The following is a 6,000-nucleotide window of genomic DNA, read 5'->3' as shown; positions in this document are numbered from 1 at the left end:
GAGATCCAAAAAGAAAAAGAGAATAACATCATAGTACAAATAGATGGAGAAAAAACATACTCGTTTAAAAGAGCCAAAGAAATTATTTACCTGGGAGCCAAAATAGATGAAAATGGTCATGAAGAAGAGGAGATAAAGGCAAGAATAGCTAAAGGAAATAAAAAATATGGAGCATTACGCACATTATTGAAATCCAAATACGCATCAAGAAAAACAAAAATAAGAATTTATAAGACTGTTATCAGACCTACAGTAACATACGCAAGCGAAACATGGGTGCTCAAAAAGTCAGAAACAGACCTGTTAGAAAGATGGGAGAGAAAAATGCAAAGAGCAATATATGGAGGTGTGAAAATAGAAGGTCAGTGGAGAAGAAGAACCAATAAAGAATTGGAAGAACTATATCAAGAGCCAACGATTACGACGACGATCAAAGCACAGAGAATACGATACTTGGGGCACATAGAGAGAATGGGAAGTAAACGAATGCCAAAAATGGTACTTTCACGAAGACCAATACAAAAGAGGAGGAAAGGCAGGCCAAGGAAAAGATGGAAGGACAGTGTATATGAAGACTTGAAGAAAAGTAACATTGAGAGATGGAAAGAACTAGCATTGGACAGAAGGAGATGGAGAGAGGTTGTGAAGGAGTGTATAAAAAGACTGAAGTGTATTTAAATAAAATTTATAAGTTATGTAAGTTATATTAAGTTATTTACTATATTATTTATGTAATCAGAAATGTAAACATTTTAGCCCTAGGCCTACAAGGCCTGTTGCGCTTAATAAATATAATATGTATAGAACCTTTTTTGTTTTAAATTTTATGTAGAACATTTTTCTATAGAACATTCTTTACGCTAATGTGTAGTTTTAGAAATATTCGGGAAAAACGTAAAAAAAAACTACTAATTTACCGATTTCTCCCCCATCTCCCCCCCAAACCGGACGCTCAAAATGGTGTAACTTTTTACTGAACAATATGTGCACCATATAGAACGATTTGGTGTTAAAGGAAAACTTTTACTTTGGATGTCTGTGTTAGGCCTTTTTTTGGACCAATTATACTATATATACTACCTCCGTAACTTTGGAACCGTTCATTTTAGAAGGGTCTTTTGTCCCTTCTAATGCCTTCTTGTTTGTAGAAGGAAATGCATACAGTCTTTTTTGAAGTTATACTTCTTTACCGGCGATAGAGGGTGATTTTTTTATATGTTAAAACCTATCAGCCCGGCGCATGCGCATTATAACTTTGTTCTGATTGGATGTTCAAATGACATGTCAAAAATTATCCGATATGGCAGCTGTGGTTTGGAGGTAAAGGTAAAGGTAAACAAATGTATAATATATTAGTTTTATTGTTGTGAGGACAGAAACAAAAAAGTTTATAATATTGCAGTAACTTTTAAATAGTTTTTAAAAGCAACAGGTACGTAATAATTGTTAATGTATCATGGGTATAAACCTACCTATTTGATCTGCCAAAATACATAGTATGTAATACTTTTATTTATATAATTTGATTACCATCAAAATTTCTATCAATATTCACCTAATATATTGTTTTTTTACTCTATGTTTTGTTGTATTTTTTCAATTCTAAATCATTTCAATTCAAAATTAAAATAATTTGATCAATTTTCAAAATATCAAAATATCACAAGTTTAATCCGTTTAGTTAGTCGATCTTCGTAAATAATGACACATAGTGTCCGTGGCTAAGCGGAGAAGGCGAATGAATTCCAATACCAACCGCTCTTATCAGCGCTGGTTCGAGTCCCAATAGAAACTTTCTTTTTTGTTTTTTTTAATACATTTTATGATTGTAAGTATATTTATTATATAATTGTATTTTCAGAAAATACGTATTTAGTTAAAAAAATTTTCGACAATTAATGTTCAGACATCATTTGTGGCTTGTTTAATGTGTTTGTGTGTGTTTTATTCTTTTATTATTTTAATTTTTGGCACTGTTCTAATAAAAATGTTTGAGAAGTAGTAAGTATAAATTAGTTTAATATTTAAACAAAATATAAATAAAAAGTATATTAATTTCGTTTAAATCATATAATAGAAGTATAACTTCTTACGTGCGTACAAAGTACACACACATTCTTTTTTTATTTCAAATTTAATGTAGAACAATTTTGTATAGAAGGTTGTTCATGCTAAACCGCATAGTTTTAGAAATATTGACGAAAAACGTAAAAAACTATGAATTTACCGATTTCTCCCCCTCCCCCCTCCCAAACCCGACGCTCAAAATGATGTGACTTTTTTTGTGAACATTATGTGGACCAAATAGAACAATTTGGTGTTGGAGGATAACTTTCACTTTGGATGTCTGGGTGTGGGTCTAACTATACCATACTAAAAGGCAAGCCGCACACCAAAGGAACATTTTTTTTATTTAAAAGTATTTTGCAATCTGTTGAGTGTCAACAATAAACAAAAGTAATTACATTGACTAAGGACAAGAAAGATTTTACCTACTGGCAAAATCAAAGTACAATTTTTATAAAGTTGTGTACAAAATAATTACATTTCATAACTACTAACTAATTAGTTTAAAAGTTTACTCTAAATCGTAAGTCCAATGGTTTGAACCTCTTTAACCTACGCTGTTCTTGGGAATTGTCTAGGAGGATAAGTGCAAACTGGTTTTCATGATCCTCCAACTTGGCAATGTATGCAGCGCTACGTTTTGTGATGACTTCTTGTACCATATCAGTTTTAAGGTCTCGATGAATAATTCTGTTGTTGATGTACCAAGGTGCATTAGTGATGGTTCTGAGGGTTTTTGATTAGAAGCGTTGGATGATTTCGATGTTGGAGTGACTGGCTGTTCCCCATAGTTCCAACCCATATGTCCAGATTGGCATAAGTATTGCCTTATAGAGCAGCAATTTATTATCCAGAGATAGTCTTGATGAACGGCCCATTAACCAACACATATTTCTGAATTGGAGACCTAGTTGCTTTCTCTTGGTCCAGATATGTTTCCTCTATGTGAGACTTATGTCCAAATGAATACCAAGATATTTTACCTCGTTGGCTGATGGTAATTGGTGATTGTTTAAAGTTACAGGAGGACAAGTTCCTCTTCGTGTTGTAAATGTAACATGAATAGATTTTCCTTCATTGACTTTAATTTTCCATTCCAAAAACCAAACTTGTACTTTGTCTAGATACGCTTGAAGGAGATGCGACGCATAAATAGGGTCTGTGTGTGAGGCTAGGATTGCAGTATCGTCGGCAAATGTTCCTAGCATCATTTCTTCTATAGATGGTCTCTCCTCTAGTGGTTCCTGAAGAGTTGGAGGTATATCTGCGGTAAACAAGAGATACAAGGTAGGTCCCAGTACGCTACCCTGTGGTACGCCAGCTTTGATAGAATAGAGTTTGGAAATTGCATCTTGGTATTTAATAAAGTAACACCTACCTGACAAATATGACTCAAGAAGAATGTAAAAGCTGTGCGGTAATGTCCTTTTTAGCTTGTATAGGAGGCCTTCATGCCATACGTTGTCATCAAATGCCTGCCTAACGTGAAGAAATGCCACTGAACAGTACCTTTTGGCCTCAAAATCAGCATTTATATGTTTTACCACTCTGTGAACTTGTTGGATTGTTGAGTGATGGGATCGAAATCCAAACTGGTGGTCTGGAATTAGATTTTTGATCCAGGGTTCGAGTTTTTTACTAAGAGTTTTTCGAAAACTTTAGACGTGATTGGCAAGAGACTGAGTGGCCTGTACGATGTAGTTTCTTCTTGAGGTTTTCCCGGTTTTAGGATGGTTATTATCTGAGACACTTTCCATTGATCAGGAAAGTAACCTAAGTTTAATATGGCATTGAATATAAACGTTATAAGTTTTATGCATTTGATAGGTAATTCTTTCAACACTTTTCCACTGATCAGATCGTACCCTGGAGATTTTCTATCGTTTAAATTATTAATAGCTAAGATGACTTCGGACGATTTAAATTTCGGAATAGGCAAACTCATTTGATATGGACTTTGAAGAAATGAGAATACGTCTACTTCCACAGGTGAATTCACTTGATTGGGAGTAAATACTTCGGAGAAATACTCTGCAAAACAACTTGCTTTCTCTTGTGCACTACGAGCCCATTCTCTGTCCGATTTTCTAATTGGAGGTGACGGTTTCTGGGGTTGTTTCAGTTTTCTCGTGGCTTTCCATAGCGAATAATCGGTATTTTTAGTGGAATCTAAATTTTCCAAGTAGTACTGAAGCGATTGGTTTTTGAAATCTTCGAAGAGCTTTTTTAATTCCCTTGATGCACTATTGAATCTACGCTTATCAGCAGGATCTCTGGTCTGTTGCCATCTTTTCCTCAATCTTCTCTTTAGCAAAATTTTTTCTTTGACAACTTGTGGGCAGTCATTTATTATGCATTTATTTTGTATTGTTGGTGTTGCTTGCCAGGCAGCTGATTGGATATTTGTAGTTAGTTGTTCCACAGCAAGAAAAAGGTCCTCTTTGGTTTTTAGTGGAATGTCTAGAGACACCTTGTTCTCCAGGATAGATCTGAATTTTGGCCAGTGTGTGCGTCTGTTATGAAGTGAGGGGGATATTTCTTTAATAAGTACCTGGGTTCCAACTGTGAATAGTATAGGCGAGTGATCAGAAGATAATTCGTAGCATGATGTAGCTTTTATACTAGACCTAGGGATGTTCTTAACTACAGCAAAATCGACCAAATCGGGGATTTTATTTCTGTCCGAGGGCCAGTATGTTGGTTCGCCGGTTGATGAATAATCCATATTATTTGACTCTATGATATTTAAGAGAACTCTACCTCTCGGAGTGATTAGTCTTGATCCCCACCTGGTATGTTTGGCATTATAGTCCCCTGCTGCTACGAAGCGGCTCCCAAGTGAATTGTAATAATCTTTAAATTGTTCGTTTGTGAGAGAGTGTCGTGGGGGGCAATACAGCGCAGATATTATAAGTGGTCCATCCCAGCCTTCAACCACAATATTGGTCGCTTGAATATGATTTGTTTGGTACTCGCCAGCATTATGATGTTTTATTGTATTTCTAACTATAATAGCAGAGCCTCCATGTGCTGATCCATCTGGATAATTAGTAGTATATATACTATAGTTTGGAATTTTAAGGTAACTTTTTTGTGTAAAATGAGTTTCGGATACTAGCAGTATTAGTATGGTATAGTTAGACCCAAACCCAGACATCCAAAGTGAAAGTTATCCTCCAACACCAAATTGTTCTACATGGTCCACATATTGTTCAGTAAAAAGTTACACCATTTGGAGCGTCCGGTTTGGGGGGGGGGGGGAGATGGGGGAGAAGTCGGTAAATTAGTAGTTTTTTTAGGTTTTTCGTCAATATTTCTAAAACTATTCTTTAGCGTAAGGAATGTTCTATACAAAAATGTTCTACATAAAATTTAAAACAAAAAAGGTTCTATACATAATTGTTATAAAATCAACGGTTCCAGAGTTACGGAGGGTGAAAAGGGGAGGTTTTCGATACTTTTTATATTCACCGATTTCTTCCCCCTCTCCCCCCAAACCCGACGCTCAAAATGGTGTGACTTTTTTCTGAACATTATGTGGACCATATAAAACAATTTAACAATTTTTGTTGGAGGATAACTTTCAATTTGGATGTCTGGGTTTTTGGTATAGTTAAATCCTAAATATTGCCCAAAAAATATAAAAAGTATCGAAAACCTCGAGTTTTCACCCTACGTAACTCTGGGACCGTTGATTTTATAACAGTTACGTATAGAATATTTTTTGTTTTAAATTTCATGTAGAACATTTTTGTATATAACATTGTTTACGCTAAAGCATAGTTTTAGAAATATTGACGAAAAACGTAAAAAAACTACTAATTTACCAGCTTCTCTCCTATCTCCCTCCCAAACCGGACGCTCAAAATGGTGTAACTTTTTACTGAACAATATGTGGACCATATAGAACATTTTGGTGTTGGAGGAAAACTT

The sequence above is a fragment of the Diabrotica virgifera genome, chromosome 8, assembly GCF_917563875.1.
Source record: "Diabrotica virgifera virgifera chromosome 8, PGI_DIABVI_V3a".
Taxonomy (NCBI): domain Eukaryota; kingdom Metazoa; phylum Arthropoda; class Insecta; order Coleoptera; family Chrysomelidae; genus Diabrotica; species Diabrotica virgifera.
Note: the sequence above shows the minus strand (reverse complement) of the source record.